Genomic DNA, 17,501 nt, shown 5'->3' with positions numbered 1-17,501 from the left:
TGCTTTACCACGGTAACTGGTGCACAGAAACCCGGGTAGATAGCAGCAGCATCACTAAAATTCACTTTAAAATTTTTATTTGTTTTATTTTATTTTAGACAGAGAGAGAGAGCAAGCAGGGGAGACGGGTAGAGGGTCAGAGAGAGAGAGAATCTTAAGCAGGCTCAGTGCCCAGCACAGAGCCCAGTATGGCACTCGATCCCATGCCCCTGGGATCATGACCTGAGCCAAAATCAAAAGTCAGATAGATGCTCAACTGACTGAGCCACCCAGGCACCCCTCAAATTCATTTTTTTAATTTTTTTTAATTTTTAAATGTTTATTTATTATTGAGACAGAGACAGAGCATGAGCATGAGCATGAGCATGAGCATGAGCATGAGCATGAGCATGAGCATGAGCATGATCATGGGAGGGGCAGAGAGAGGAGGAGACAGAGAATCTGAAACAGGTTCCAGGCTCTGAGCTGTGAGCACAGAACCCAACGTGGAGCTCGAACCCACAAACCGCGAGATCATGACCTGAGCCGAAGTCACTACACTCAACTGACTCAGCCACCCAGGCACCCCTCAAATTCATTTTTAAATGTGTGAGGCACATATTCCATGCTAGGGGCTAGGTGTAAACAAGACAGACGCAGTTCCTGGCCTAATGAGCTCAGGGTGTGGGGAAAAAACAACCATTCCGACCCCAGGTGACTACTGCCAAAGGGGCTGTGTGCGCACAAGACGCACACAGGGAAGGGAGGAGCTAAATCCTCCCTGAGATCTGGAAATAATGACTGGTTCAAATGGTGAGAAGGCCAATGTCATCTGGTAGCTTCCACCCTGACCTCATTTCCCAGCCCTTCCCCCACTCCCATGGGCCTTCCTGCTGTAGCCAGGTCAGCTCCACCCCGGGCCTTTCCCGGGAATGCACCCCCCAACATTCTCATGATTGGAGCCCTTGCTTCACTACGGTTTGGGCTTACAGGTCACCTTCCTGCTCACCCCCAAAAGACCCCTCTGTCCCATTCCACTGCTGTACTGTTCCCCGATATTGCATTCAAATCTCTGTGCTTACATGTTTCTTGTCTGTCCTCCCCCATCAGAATATGACCCCTGTGAGTGTGTGGACTTTTTGTTTGTTGGCTTATCACTTGACCTCTGAACCTAAAATGGTGCCAGAGTCAACAAATTATTAATGAGCCACACACAGAGAGAAAGTAGGCATTCCTCACATGTAAAGCTTGAGTCTAAGAGCATTACATCCATTAGCATTGAATCCTTACCACATCCTTATGAGGCAGGTGCTGAGATTGTGTCAGCCAATGGTTTATGGAGGTGGCAAGCACACTTCTCTAGAGGGAAGGGTCTAAAAAAACAGGACCACTGTAGGGCAAGCTGATATGAAAGGTTCAAGTGGAGACTGCCAGGGACACAGGCAATCCCTCCTTCCCCAGGAGAACTCTGGACCCTGCCCATGTCTGCCAGGCTAGGTTCCTACAGGAGGTCCCATTAGGCTCAAATGAACCCCTATTCTAGTCTCTTCTTTTGGACCGTCACTACGAAGACCAGAATTGGGCCACTCTGGAATATCGTATCCAGCCTGTCTTCTCCTTGTCCTGCCAATCTTCAATGGTTATATTTCTTTCTTTTTAATGTTTGTTTATTTTGAGAGAGAGGGAGAAAGAGAGAGAGAGAGAATATGAGTGGGGGAAGGGCAGAGAGAGGGGGAGAGAAAGAGAGAGGTCCCAAACAGTCTCCGCGTTGTTAGCACAGAGCCCGACGCGGGGCTCAATCTCACAAATCTCAAGATCATGACCTGAGCTGAAATCAACAGACACTTAACTGAATGAGCCACCCAGGTGCCTCTCAATGGTTATCTTTCTGATAAACAGCTCCCAATGACACACCCCGGGACTGACAATTCTGCCCAAGTGTACTCCTATGTCTGAGACTTGCCCTCCAGAGTCTGCCCTTCCCAAGAACCAACAAGGAGATCAACTGAATGAGAAAGAGGCCAGCAACCCCCATAGACACCACAGCAGCCACAATTGATTGAATGCTCATCACACCCCAGGGTCTATGCCAAGCTTTTGCAGACCTTCTCTCATGATATCCTCATACTCTCTCTTGGCATAGTTAACAGCACCTTCATTTTACAGAGGAGGAAACAAAGATCACAGAGGTTAAATGAATTCCCATGCTCACACAGCTAAGTAGTAGCATTGCCAGGATTTGAACCCCAGTCTGTCTGACTTCAAAGCCCATGCCATTACCCACTGTATCCCTGTGCCTCAGCACTGCCCACGAGCATTCCCCCCTAGTGTGGGTCTGCCTCCTTGGTCACCAAGGGTGCCCAACAGGGCAGACAGCATGGGCTCTGGGCCAGTCAGACCTGGGCTCAAATCCTTGCCTTGCCACTTCCTGTGTGTTTGAGCAGGTGGTTACCTTCTCTAAGCTTCCATCTCATCTGCACAGTAGGATGAAGGATACCTACCTGAGATGAGAGGAGTGCCAAAATACACACCCGTCTGGTGCACAATGAAACCTGCACAGCCAGTGAGAGGTGTCTCTGGAGAAGCCTCCATTGGCCACAGCCAGCCTTGCTCTTCTCCCAGCTGGGTCTGCCTCGTGGGCACTGAAGTCTAGGTCAGAGGCTCCCTCTCTGCCTCATAGAAGAGCCCTCCCCTGCCGAGAGGGCACAATGCACCACTCCTACCAGCACCAATAAGTGCCAAACCCATGTAAGTACATGAACTCTGGTCTCTACTTGCCCATCAGTATGACCTGTGCACAAATTACATGATTTCTTAAACCAATTTGCTCACCATCTCACAGCTGGTACAGGGATTTGAAGCCAGGCCTGCATGACACCAGGCTACCTTCCATGTTGACATTTCAACAAACCCACCCAGTGACCAGGGCTAGGTGCTGTAGAAATTGTATGTTTCAATAGGAAACTATAGCACAGCCTTGTGGGTATCAAATGCTGGTCCGGTTCATTGTCCTTGAGCTATTTTTCACCTCTTCGTAAATTAGTTTTTACTGTGTTACCTACCTGTCCAACTGGACTTCAGCCTGCCATGTTGCACATTTTCTCACTCCTTACCCAGCTCTCAATTCTTATTGTTTCCAATTTTTCTCCCGCTCTCCTGACCTGGCTTCACTGAGAACTACAACCTGACTGATCAGTTCCTTATTATCAGTTCCCCCACCAAGATCTAAAGAAACTCTGCAGGCTGAAGCTGGAAGGCTGGATAAAAACATCAAAGGACCCCTCACCATTGCAGAGCATGAGTCCCCGTCATTTAAACATCTGACAGTTTGCACCATCCAGCAAATGTCCTCTGCTACCAAGTCCAACAGATGGTTCTGCTGGTACTCAATGAACAAAAGGCAACCAAACACGAAATGCACATAGATCGTTCTGAAGAAAGAAAAGGGTCTCTTCTGTCCTTGAACACAGGAGGGACTGACAAAGATGCTCTCCTTGATCGAACTTGAGTCAGGCTTCTCTGAGCCCTCTTCTCTACCAGGCCTTGACTTGGCCTCCATCCTTCTGGGCCTGCACAGCCCAGTCTTGGCCAGAATCTGCTACATCAGTTTAGAGAGACTCCCCTAACTTTGATGTGTAAGTCCCCCTCCCCTGGATCTCTCCTTTTATCCATTCTCCATTCCGTGAGCCTCTCACTCTGCTCTTTGGTGATAAATCCGCACTTGTCCTTGCTGTATTCCAAGCTGAGCCCCATTTCTCTCCTACTGCAATACCCTGAATAAAATCTGCCTCATTTTAACAAGTGTCAGAATAATTTTCTTTAACAATATACTAAGGCTTGCTTCAAGGAGGGTTTCCCCTTTGTGAAAACTCTCCATTCACATCCCAGTCAAATACCACCCCAGATCTCCCCAAAGAGCCACCGCGCTCTCTTCCCGACCGCAAGAAAACCTATGGCAAGGACTGCACTGGTTTCCCTGTCACCACCCTAGGGATCTCTGCTTCTCATAGGCTGGCTGCCAGCCCCCTACCGGGTTCCAGCCCTCCCCCCCCCCCCCCCCGGCTGCCAGCCCCCACCTTCACGACAGTCCATTCACACAGAGAACACAGCTATGAAAATAAAGAAATGCATTTCCCATCTGGAAATGCCTCAGAGCTAAGTATTATGTAGGATGTGATGGTGTTCGTCTACCAGCAAAAGAGGGAGGGTAAGAGCAACACTGAGGCCCGAGGAGACTGCTAGGAGAGAGCCAGTGCGTCAGCAAGAGCTAAATTTAGCAACCGAAGCCTCTAACTTCACTCTTGCAGGAAAAAGAGCAGCAGGAGAAAATTGTATGAACATATTTATATGAAAGAACCTCTGAGAGGTGGAGAGAATCCACATCCTCAGCGACCTGCTGCTGCTTCGCAGGAGGAGTGTGCAGAAGGAGCTCTCCTGGGGAGGCTGGCCCCAGGTCAGAGGAAGGGCTCCACAGCCCTCTCCCAGGGAACTAAAATCCCCTGGCGGAAGGTCCCTTTGGACTCAGTCACTGCACTGTACAAAGGAAGCTGCAGATTGAGAAATTCAAATGTTAATTGCTGGGGGCAAAGGGAACAGGTGGATTCTAAAAAACTGGAAGTTCTGGAAAAACCTGAAACAGCTTTCAAATAGATTTTGCTTTCTAGTAGAGTGGCTTGTATAAAACCAGCTTGCAGGCACCAGATGCCTACAAGGAGGATTTAGAAGCCTGGGAGAGAAGACACAGAAAGCCCAGGGCATGCAAACTGGAGCTGCGGCACATAGCCAGCTTTGGGGGGTTGAGCCAGTTCCCCCTCTCTGGCTGAAAACAGAACTGTCTGTGAAACAAAGGTAATGGCCAGGCTGTGCTCTAGGACGTCTTAACATCCTGAGATACATTATACTTCTAGATTTATACTGTATACAAAAGGGGGTAGGCAGCATCAGATTTCCAACCACCCCCACTCCAGCCAATCAAGCATTCTACCTTGACCTCAATAAAAGATCTATTATTAAAACATTTCCCCACAGTCTTAAAAATATATCAGTACCCACAAAGGGCTAATATTTTCACTATAAACAGAATCCCTATAAATCAGTAAACACACACACACACAGCTATTATTTCTATGGAAAAAAAAAAGTTCAGCCTTATTGTAACCAGAAAAAAGACATATTAAAATAAAATTGAGGGGTCCGCCTGGGTAGCTCAGTCGGTTGAGCATCCAACTTCAGCTCAGGTCATGATTTCATGGTTTGTGACTTCAAGTCCGCCTTGGCCTCTGTGCCGTTAGGGCAGAGCCTGCTTCAGATCCTCTGTCCCTGTCTCTCTCTGCCGCTCCCCTGCCTGTGCCCTGCGTGTGCGTGCATGCACTCTCTCTCTCACACAAAAATAAATAAACATTTGAAAAAAATAAAATAAAACAGAAAAAGCTTTTCCCACATATCAACTGGCAAGTTCCTAAAAATTCAGCAATATCCAGCAAGGGCCAGATATTGAGAATTCTGAATCTCCATGCACCACCTAACTTAACAGGGGTAACCTGGCCAGATAAAAACAAAAATTCTTATGTGGACATCCCATTTGACTTCTAAGCCCATTCCATTTCTAAAGCTCTGTCCTACAAAATTATTTAAGGATGTGCACAAAGATATCTGCAAGGATTTAACCACAATATTGCTTTATAATCCTAAAAAATTAGAAACAGTCTTCTATCCAATAAAAGGGATACATCTAAATGTGGAATATAACAATTAAAAATCAGGCTGTAAAAAGAGATGTAAAAATATATAGGAAAATGCTTCTATCATACATTAAGTGAAAAAACACAGATTCTAAACCTATATACAGAGTAAAGTCAAATTTTATTTATAGGCCATCTCTCATATATTTAAAATACACACAAGGGTACTGACATCAATACTGGAAAGAGACAAAAATCCTACCAGTGTTATCTCTGGAAGTATCATGACCACAGGTGGTTTTGTTTCCTTATGTGTACTTTTCTGTATTTCAAAATTCTTAAACAGATGATTACTTTGTATTCAGAAAAACTCTACATTATTTCTAAAAAGAAAGACATTTTTGAAAAGGGGGGTCTTTCCTTCTTTCCAGTTCGTGAAAGGCACTTAACAACTCTAGCCAGAAGCCTGCCCCAGGCCCTGAGCCCAGGCTAGCATTCAGAAATTTCCTTCCACACTGCCATCTTTGACCCCTAACCAAGTTTCAGTCCCTAGGCCCTACTTTTATGCTTCCTCTCGTCCTTTTACCCAAAATGATCTGTCATCTGCCATTCACGCAAAGGTCAGATCAAAGCCCAAGTCTACAAGAGACACTGAGTGATTCTCAAGCCCCTGTCTAGCCCAGCCTTCTACCTTTGAGCAAATGAAGCTATAGATGCTTGATCGTTTTTCATGAAAGTGTCGCCAAAGGAGGCTGTCCCCTCTGATGAGGGTCTCACAAGCCCTGGGGTGAGCAAGCCATCAGTAATGAGGTGTACAAAGTTGAAGTCAAGAGCTTGGAGCTGGCTTATAGTCCTGGGCTCCCCTAATCCCTCTGCCTGCTGACTCCAGGCCCTCCTCAGCCAGCCAGGGAACCCCCAACTGGGAGGGAATGACATCCTAGCGTCCCCAGCCCCATTTATCCAGGGGGATGCCTGCCACTCACCCTTCAATCTCCCTCGTTCATCCCCATCTCAGCCCTCTGTACTTGTGCTTCCATAATAAAAAGGTTCGGAGAAAACAGAACTTCCTCTCACAACTCATTAATTCAGTTAAAGTGGTCTAATCTCCTATCACTGCATAGGTCAAGAACTTCTCATTTTCAACCACAATACTGTGAGTCACAACTTGCTCGGCTGTGATTGATAGAAGCCACCAAAGTTGGCCTGACTTAAGTGGGGGAAAATGGAATTCATTAGCTTGTGTCACTGGGGAGTCCCAGGTAGATATTTAGCTTCAGGCATGGCTAGATTCAGGGGCTCAAATGCCAGCACCCGATCTGTTCTATTTTCTCCATTTGGTGAACAAGATACCCACTAAAAGCCTCACACTCACATCCTACCAATCCCCACAAAAATAGACCATCTTCCTCCAGAGTTCTGGCAGCACCGTGCCAGATAGGACTCAAATTGCTCAGATCACATAACCACTCCTAGGGACACAGGGCAAAGGTCAGCCCCACCCAACTACACAGGAAAAGGTGTTCTCTTCCTAGAAGGGAGTGGGAGATCCTGGGAATGAAATCAACAACACATTTCCACCCAAACAAATCTCTCTCTGTCTTGAAGAACAAACCAGTTCCTTGGCACAGGCATTCAATGGCAGCAGTACACATGAGTGACACCAGAGGGCTGGGGTCACTTTGCCACCAGGCAAAATGAATTTCTAGCTAACTCACACAAGAAATGCCCGAATACTGTAACAAAAATCCATGTTGAGAACAATGTTAAGTTTACTGAGGTTTGACTTACATACAGGAGTCACCCGTTGTCGTAAAGAGTTCCATGAATTTTAGTAAATGCACAGAGCTGTGTACCCATCACCACAGTCAAAATATAGAACATTTCCATCACCCCAAACAAGTGCTTTGTGCCAATCCCTCCCCCCATTCCCAGCCACTGGCAACTTCTGATTTGTTTTATGACCTTCTTAGTATGTCTTTTCCAGAATATCATGAAGTTATCCAGTGTGCAGCCTTTTGAGTCTTCCACTTACCATAATGTACCTGAGATTCACGTATGTTGGTGTACCTATCAGTTCATTCCTTTGATTGTTGAGCATCACTGATACATATACACCAAGATTTTACTTTTTCTTAAACATTTATTTTTGAGAGACAGAGAGAGACAGAGCATGAACGGGGGAGGGTCAGAGAGAGGGAGACACAGAATCTGAAACAGTCTCCAGGCTCTGAGCTGTCAGCACAGAGCCCGATGCAGGGCTCGAACTCACAAACTGCGAGATCATGACCTGAGCCCAAGTCAGAGGCTTAACTGACTGAGCCACCCAGGTGCCCCTACACAAAGATTTTTAAAAATTCACCTATAAAAGCTTGACCTAAAATGCTGGTAAGATATAACATTATTTTATGTATTAGTTCAACAAATTTTTAGGCTTAGGAACAGGGGTAGTAAGCAAGATAAAGTCTTTATTCTCATGGTGCTTTTATTTTAATGCAGAGACAAAATAAATGTATATCAGGCAGTGAGAAATGACAGAAGTCAAAAGGGAACAGTACAAAAGGTGGAGGTGGTGATGCTTTGTAAAAAAGCGGTCAGGGAAAGTCTCTGGGAGACCCTGAGGGAATAAGGACCATGAGCCTTGAGGTTACCTGCAGGAAGAACATTCCAGGCAGAAGGAATGCCACAGCAGCAGCCAGGGGCTAAACCTGCTTGGAGTGTTTGAGGAGCAGCAAGCTGACCAGACGCTGCAGTAAGAACAGCCTGGTGGGAGTTGAAAGGGGAGGGAAGACAGAACCTCACAAACCAAGGTAAAGCCTTTGGGTTTCACCCAAGGGACACAGTAAATTATCGAATCTAGGCGTCCCACACCGTCTGCCTTCTCCACACAGACATGCAGGTGGCAGGGACCTGGGAAGACTGCTGCACAGCCTCATAAGTAACAGCCACCACAAACCCACCAGGTCTCCAGACCAAACAGGTCTCCACACCCACCACCACTGGGTGCTTCACAGAGGAAACCTCTGGGGGCCTGTGACACCACCTCACTGTCCTAGGCCTTCCAGCAGGACCAGCCACATAATGTCCCCGTTGCAGTTAAGGTCACCAGACAAAATATAATGGAATCTGAATTTCACATGCACAATGAGTCATTTTCCATGTGTGTCCCAAGTATTACATGGGATATATTTACACAAAAAAAAAAAAAAAAGAAAGAAAATGAAAATGAGGGGCTCTTCATTAGATAAATTAAGAATTTCAAGGGGGCGTCTGAGTGGCTCAGTTAAGCACCTGACTCTTGATTTCGGCTCAGGTCATGATCTCACAGTTGGTGGGTTCGAGCCCTGCTTCAGGCTCTTGTAATGACAGTGTGGAGCCTGCTTGGGATTCCTCTCTGCTCCTAAACTAGTCAAATTCTCTCTCTCTTCAACTCTGAAAATAAATAAACTTTAGAAAAAAATAATTTCAAGACTGTGGCAGCAGAGCGTTAAACAAAACACAAAACCCCTCTAAACCGGAGACATGTGTGGCTATGCAAGCAGCCCACGGTAGAGCTGCTCCTGCTCCCCAGTCAGTTCTCTTTACAGGCCACGATTCAGAGCTCAGCTTTCCTAACCATCTGACCCACCGCCTCCTCTTTTCTTTCTGCTGCCTTACAAAGCAAAGGAACCATCCAAAAGGAAACTCAAATTCTTGGTGCCACACACTTTCCCACGTGTACATCCTCCTTTGCCTCCTCCCCACCTGTTCCAAAGGGAGCCACATCCTTCCCTGGGACAGAGTACCCTCCCCATCTGAGCCCTGGATCCCACCCCCTCCTAACCCCCCTGCAGGACTTTGTGCTATTCATTACCCACCTCTTCTCTGTATCTGTAACTGTGGTCTACCAGAAGTCTATTTCTCACCAGGAATTCAACACGCTCAAAGCTTTCCTGTTTTCTTTTTAAACCTCCTTGGATCCTCCCATAGCTCTATACCTACCACTACCTTCCATCCACATCCCCTCTACCTTCCCACATCCCAGAGTCCTGCCACCTGGCTGCTCTCAGGCTGTGACCACTCTAGGACTCAACCCTCACTACAATCCTTCATTACCTTGGCACTCATTTCCCAGGCCTTACCTTTCCCTCCTTCAAGCCATCTTTCCTTGGCTTTAGTAACACCAAATTCTCCTGGCTTCTAATGGAGGCAGCAACTTCCCACTTGCTTCTGTGGGCCCCCTTTCTTTACATACTGGGATTCTGAGGCTTGTTCTAGACTTGCTTTTCACGTGTTACACATTCACCTACAGTGGAATCCACAGGTTGTACATGAAGAAGCCCACATCTCTCTAGCATAGACTTCTATCCTGAGTTTCAGACTCTAAAGTCCATAGGACAGCTCCACTATATGTCCTTGAACGCAAGATGTTCAATATCACACTTAAAAAAAAAAAAAAAAGGTGGACTCATTCTCCTTCACCACCTTGCCTGACACCACCTCCTGTTTTCTGTATCTGAATGGCACTCCACCAACCCAGTTCCAAGACAAAAACTCAGGTGTCATTCTTGATTTTCCCTTCTCCTGCACCTGTACATCCTCCAATCTTATCAATTCTGCTTTCTAAATATCTTTTGATTGCATACATTCCCTTCTCCCTCCGCTATTTCAGTTATCACTGTGTCTGCCCTACTGTAATCTTTCAACAACCTCCTGACCCATGCCTGCTTCTCATCTTGCCACGTCCTATCTCCACCCAACAGCCCTGGCTGCATCTGTTCTCCAGCCTTATCCCCCAAAGCCCCCCTTCATACAACATGCTCACAGTTCTCGTAATACCTTTCAATCCTCAGCTATATCATGTCTTCTCTTGCCTCCCTCTGGTCTTGCACCTCTGTGTGGAATGTTTCTTCCAGACCTCTTTACTTCCTCACTCTCCAACAAGGCTCATCAGCCATGGGAAGCAGTAGGGAGAATGGTTCAAAACACATCCCAAGTCAGGCTTCCTGAGTTCCAACCACAGTTCCATCCTTTTCCAGGTGTGTGACTTTAACCTTTCTAAACTTCAATTTCCCTTTCAGAAAAAAAATGGGAATAAAAATTGAGGACATATTGGTTGAGTACCCAGCTATCTCCCTTCTTCCTCACTAACAGAAAGCAAGTTCTGTTCAGAGGCCACGTGCTCATTCCAGGGAGTGCATCCTGACCGGTATCAGTAAGCTATAGAAACCCACCTTCCTTTTGCCAGTGATTAATCCTGGCCAGTCGAATTTAAGAGAAGGAGAAGGGGCACCTGGGTGGCTCACTCAGAAGAACGTGCGACTATGGATATCAAGATCATGAGCTCGAGCCCCATGTTGGGTGTAGAGCTTACTTACATAAAAGAAAAAATTGTTTTTTAATTTTAAGAGAAAGTCAGTTGAGGACTTCTGGGAACACAGTACTACCCTTAGAACCAGGCAAGAGAGGCCCCTGCACTAAACCCCATGCTTTAGAGGATCTCATCACCAACACACATATCAAGTTAAAGAATATATGGGTGCCTCTGTCCCTGAGGGTCACACAGCATGACTTATAACCCTCAACATCTGCTGTGAGGGCTAACACCATCCAGATGCCAGAGCAACACGTCATATCTCTTGCCTATATCCGCCAAAAAAAAAAAAAAAAAAAAAAAAAAAAAGGTGGATGCATCCCAAATGAGAAAGTTGTGGATTGTGCTTTGGCCACCATGGGAAACCAACACTGCTATGAATGTGGGGAGGATCTGAGTGCCAGGAGCACTTCGGGAAGACAAAAGACAAATGATCTCCTTGGGTCCTTCCTCTCAGCACAAAGGCAGCACATTCTTGTATAAGGAAGTATAGAAACTCAGGAGTCCTGAATACCCATTTTCTTGCTTCTGTTCCTATTCGTGGTTCCACAGGTAATCACAAATCAGAGCTACACTAACCCCAATTGCACATGGTGGTTAAGGAACATTTTGCGAAAGTACATCATACTGCATGTATGTGTGTCTCACATACATATGAAAGAGGACATGCATGAGGCATAATATTAATTTTTATTTTCATATTTTTGTTTTATTTTTAAAAATTTATTTACTTTGAGACAGTGAGAGCGCATGTGCATGCGCATGCCCACATAAGCAGGGGAGGGGCAGAGAGAGGGAGAGAGAAAATCCCAAGCAGGCTCTGCACTCACAGTGGGGCTCCATGTGGGGCTCCCACTCACAAACTGAGATCATGACCTGAGCCAAAATCAACAGTCAGACGTTTAACTGACTGAGCCACCCAGGCACCCCAATACTAATTCTTTGGAAATGAAATGGACATTGAGCATTGTAACTGCATATGTTAAACTAAAAAAAAAATTTTTTTAATGTTATTTATGTTTGAGAGACAGAGACACACAGACTGCATGCAGGGGAGGGGCATGGGGAGAAGGAGAGAGACACAGAATCCAAAGCAGCCTCCAGGCTCTGAGCTGTCAGCACAGAACCCGACACAGGGCTCGAACTCACACACTCAAGCTATTGACGTGAACTGAAGTCAGATGCTCAACCGACAGAGCCACCCATATACCCCAGATATTAAATTAAAAACAAAACAAAACAACTAAGTCCACATTTGAAAGGACTTTTTCAGCTTTAAAATAATCTTGATTACAATTTTAACACTAATTACAAAGTTTGTTTTGCTTTTTCCATCTCATCGATAAATGTGAGCATTTTAGAAAAACATCTCGTTAAAAAAGGTATCTTGAATATTTTCTTACCTTTGAATGTAAGTGTATAATTTTGCACAGAAGTTAAATGCTCTCATGTTTGCATTTAAAACCAGCACTGCACAATATAAGTGGTAAAACTCATGCTAATCTATCAGTATTTAAATTTCTTTTTTTAGAACATTAAGTAGCAGATAAAAAATTACCACACTCAAATATTACAAAGACAGGAAAAAACTTTACATTTTAGTACCTAAAATGGCACTTTTTTCCTGCCTTTTAAACAAGGAATCCCACATTTTCATTTGCACTGGGACCCACAAATTACATGGCCAACCTTGATAGTGGAGTAGAAAGAGAACAAGAATCTGAGTCCTCGATGTCAGGGGGGTGAGCCACTGCCAACCTGAGGGACTACCAACCCCAGCATTCTTGTTTTGTTAATAATAAATGCCATTCTTCCTAAAACCACTGTTACATGGGATTTCTCTTACTTGCAACCAAAAGCATTCCTAACCAATAAACTACCACTCCCAGGGTTGTTATGAGGACTAAATGAGATAAATCAAATGACCAGCAAATAGGTCACCTTCGAGCACTTGGAATGAGCCAGAACTACTCTAATGGTGGAGCTCTTGCTTGGCACACAGCAGAGTGCCATATGATTCCCGATACCAACATAGCACTTTTCCAAGTGAAAGAGGGAATAAAAATGGCAGGGCCAAAGGACTGGCCAGGCCAACTAAGAGTAAACACTCAACAAATGTCAGCTCTTCTTACTAATGGATTAACTTAAACATCACTTCTCCAGGAAGACATCCCCAGAGCCTTTGACTAGGCCATCTACCACACCAGGCTGTAGGTCCAACAAGGTGGGGACTCTGTCCATCCCATCCTCTGGTGGATCCACAGGGTCTCACCAATAAGCAGATGCTCAGTTAATTCTTGCGGACTGAGGTTCTTCAGTCTCATGTGTATATGCTTGCCTAACCTTGGTGATTCCACTGTGAATTTATTGCTCTTATATTTGCATTTGGGTTCTGGGGAAGCAGGACGTGTATTTTATTCACTGACGTGTCCCCTGAAGTCCTGACTGCAGTGCCCAGTAGGTAATGGTACTCAAGCAATATGGGCTGCTCTTCCAGCATCCTCTCCAACGGCCACATTATGTCTGTGGGGATTTGAACCCTACAGAGAAAGGCAGAACCTACTGCTTCCATCACATATCATCTACCGCATTATCTAGTTCTAAAAGTTAAGAAAGAAGATTCAAGGGGCACCTGGGTGGCTCGTTTGGTTGAGTGGCTCTTGATTTCAGCTCAGGTCATGATCTCATGGTTTGTGAGATTGAGCCCCTTGTCAATGCAGAACCTGCTTGGGGTTCCCTCTCTCCACCCCCACCCCTCGCTTATGCATATATATGCATCAAAATAAATAAACTTAAAAACAAAAAACAAAAAACAAAGACTCAAGATGGGAGATCCCACTGGAGGCACGTGGGCCCTATTTCTCTCCTGTCAACTGATTTTTAAATTAGGTCTTTTAGGTGGGGAGGAGAGCTCTTCCTATCCACTGGGAACCTTCTTCCCTTCCCGAATCAGCTTGCTGTTGCTGTTGCCTCAATGAACCGACTCTGGAGAACATTCTTCAGCAACAGCACACCAGAGGCAGGTAGTGGACCACACCTGGACCTCACAATCCCCTCCCAAGAAAGAGACAGCCCTGTCACAGGCTTCAACGAGCCAGAAAGGAAGGACGATAAAGGAAAACGCAGAGGCCCCATGCTCTTCTTTCGGCCCTTCCGTTTTCACATGCCATCACCCCACACTCCCTTTGGGGAAGAGATACAACAGCAGAGGTAGTTCAGCAGGCCCACCCTGGCTAATTATTGCCATCAGACTCCGCTGGCAGAGCCCCCTTCAGGGTTCAGGGGAAGGAGAACTGTGGTCTGAATTGTCTTCAGCAAAAAGGACCGGCTGTGGTTGGGGGCTAACATCACACCAGACGCCTCGCTGCCTACAACCAGGTCAGGGACCCCACTCTACCAGGAACCCCGTGGCAGCCAATCAAATACACCAGAGCCCACTTAACATCCCCAATCTCCTGGTCTTCCCCAAGGCAATCACTCCAACAAAAGTGGGGGGATAAACCATTCCAACACCTGAGCTGCTCCCACAAAACACCATCAACTTTGTTTTTCCCACATTGTGTACCCAGGATTTCAGAAGCACTCCTTACCTTTCACTACTCAGAAAGCCTCTTTCTCCATCTGGTAAGGGATCCTTTATCCCCTGTCCCACCCCCATGAACTAAAAAATTTCATTTTTAGTTAATTATCTATCTTTAGCCTTAGAAGAAGCCTCTGTGATGAAAAGTAGATTTTTTTCTGGAAGAGTGTGGATTTTTCTCCCTGACCCCTGCTATCTTACTTTCCTACACTCTCTTAAAAAAAAAAAAAAAAAAAATTAACTTCACTAGGGAAAAAATAAATGAACCATTTCTGGTTGTGGGAGGGGGTAGGGGGAAACAAGCAAATGCAGTGAGGTCCCCCTGGCCCCCATCTGTTCCAAATCTTCTCCTCACAGGATGTAATGTCTGAAAAGCAAGAAAAATATTCCTTCCTCTTCCAACATTCAGCAGGATCTTGCATGCAAAGAGAAGAATGTCTGGTTACTCTGTGGGTTTTCATCTGCTTTTTAACTCCCATGTTGCCGAATTACACTGGCCCCTCGTTCCTATTTCCCCCACTTCCAAAAGAAAAGCAACGGGATGGCTGGGAGGCAGCAGGCGAGTTCACCACTAGCAAGGAACATCCTGGTTCTGGCAAAGAGCTCCCTCCCCTCCACCAACCCCTTTGGCACAAAGGATTAGTTCTAAGTCTGGCCAACGACTTCTGCAGATTGCTTAGCTGAAGACTTGCCAGAGGGATGCCTGGGCCCCCAGAGGAAGTGGGGCCGGCCCCGAGGGTAAAAGGAGTGGGCTCAAACTCCCGAACTTCTTGTTCTGCGCGCTCACCCCCTGCTTCCAGGCACTTTGCGCGCGGATGTGCACAGGCAGCCAACTCCTGGCCATCTGAACAGGAAGGATGTTCCCCAGTAGCTCACAACAGCCATCGCTGATGCCTTTCCAGGACCAGGAGGGCGATATTTATAGGACCGGCAGCCGGCCAAACTAGGCCCGCTCCAACTTTATTCCAACCAAACCTCCTTTGTCTCCTGTAGTTCTCCTACGTTAAATGGAGAGGCATTCCTCCCTTTATTGCTTGATTTTTTTCCGCTGGGAAGGAGGCTCTCATTAAAATGATTGAGAAACCCTGACTTGAAGAGAAGGAAAAAGTCCTACATGGTCCACTCCTTCCCTTCAGCTCTCAATCTCCCCCGCCCCGCCCCCTCGCCCCAAGTCCTCCAGCCACCTCTATCTCCACCTTCTTGGCCCCTGGCAGACACTCACCTTGGCACATGCTCCTTCTTTATGCCCGGGCAACAGAGAACCCCTGAGCAAAACTCCCTCTCATTACCCTGGGCCCAGATTATCCTTCCAGCCACCCACTCACCCCCTCTAATCACATCTTACAAGAAAGACCCTGCAGGATCTATACCCCCAGCCTCACACCCCTTCCCTGACCTTACTTCCTACCACTCTTTCCCTACAGACCACCTTCTCCACATAGTTGCTCTAACACCCCCAACCACCCTCCCGGGCTTCCCGCTTGCTGTCTCCTCTACCTGGGGCACCTGGGGTGCTGGAAGGTCTGGCTCCCTCACACCATCTACATTTCTGTTGGGTAATTACTTCCCTCAAGAGGCCTTGCTAACCATGTCTAATAAAAAGCAACCCCGGTCTCTGTCTAGCTGCTCTAGGCCACACCTGCTTTATTTTCATTCACGGCACCGTCTGTCACCAAGCACTCCCAAGTACACTTTAGTCAGGCTCCTACTAGCCCTCTTCTGAACCCAGCCTGCACCTTGGTCTGCTCTCAGCAAAGAGTCCTGCTAAATCAGCCCCTACCATTGATACCTGACCGAGTTCCTCCACCCCCACTTGTGATGTATAACTGCTTGGCCAGCCTTCTGTAAGAATCCAGATGATTTGACAAAAATTCCCGCACCCTCAATGTCTCCTCCATACACAAGCCCCCTCAACTCTGTGGGTTATGGATGTCCAGCTGTCTTTGCTATATTCAGAGTTGAACTCACTCTCTTTCCTACTAAAACAGTCCTGAATCAAGTCTTCCTTACCATTTTAACCCGTGTCAGTAATTTCTCTTCAACACCACCTAACGTGATCTTTTCCTTCAGCTGTCTCTCTCCACTGGACTGGCAGGGTCCATACGCATTTTGCTCTCCACTAGCCTCCTAGCTTCTAGAACAGTATCTGACATCCAGCAGACATTCAAATATTTGTTGAATCAACAAATCTAACTACTTACCATTTACCTGCCACCTCCTCTGGGAAGTCATTCCTGAATCTTCCAAAGCTTGACCCTGTACTCTACCTAGCAGTGAGCCTCCTGATCACAAGGGATAACTTCCTGGTTTAATATGTATGTTAATATATACATTAATATGTATATTTAATGCATTACTTATATAATACACTGATATACAGAATAAAGCATAGAAGTCTATCTTGACCATCTGCCCTCCTTCCCTTCCACACCACCCAGCCTTACCCCTAGCAGGGGCTTAATTAAAAAGGGTGTGTGTGTGTGTGTGTGTGTGTTTGATCTCAGGGTGGTGAGTTCAAGTCCCACAGTGGGCACAGAGCTTATGTTAAAAATTGAATTAATTAAAAGGGGGAGGAAGAGGAGCAGTGTGAGGCTGAAAGTCAGTTCTCTGCCTTCCAAAACCAAGCCCATCTTGGCCCCCATCTTCCTGGCTTTCTCCACACACAGGAGGAAAGAGACAGGTGAGTCTACAGTGTCAGTGGCCGTCAGCTCACTTCTCCAGTCCCCGCACACTTACGAGGCCAGTATGGGTCAGAGCAGTGGCCTGGGCCCACTGTTCAAAGTGGGCTCCTGGAGGGCATGAGGGTTCATTAGGCCCGGAAAGCAACGGGAGGCCAGGGCCCTGGTGGTTGGTGAATTCCGGCCTGCTTGGAATCTCAGGGCAGGGGTAGTCTGCGAGGGGGGAGCTGATT

This window comes from Panthera tigris, chromosome A1, assembly GCF_018350195.1.
Source record: "Panthera tigris isolate Pti1 chromosome A1, P.tigris_Pti1_mat1.1, whole genome shotgun sequence".
NCBI lineage: Eukaryota > Metazoa > Chordata > Mammalia > Carnivora > Felidae > Panthera > Panthera tigris.
Note: the sequence above shows the minus strand (reverse complement) of the source record.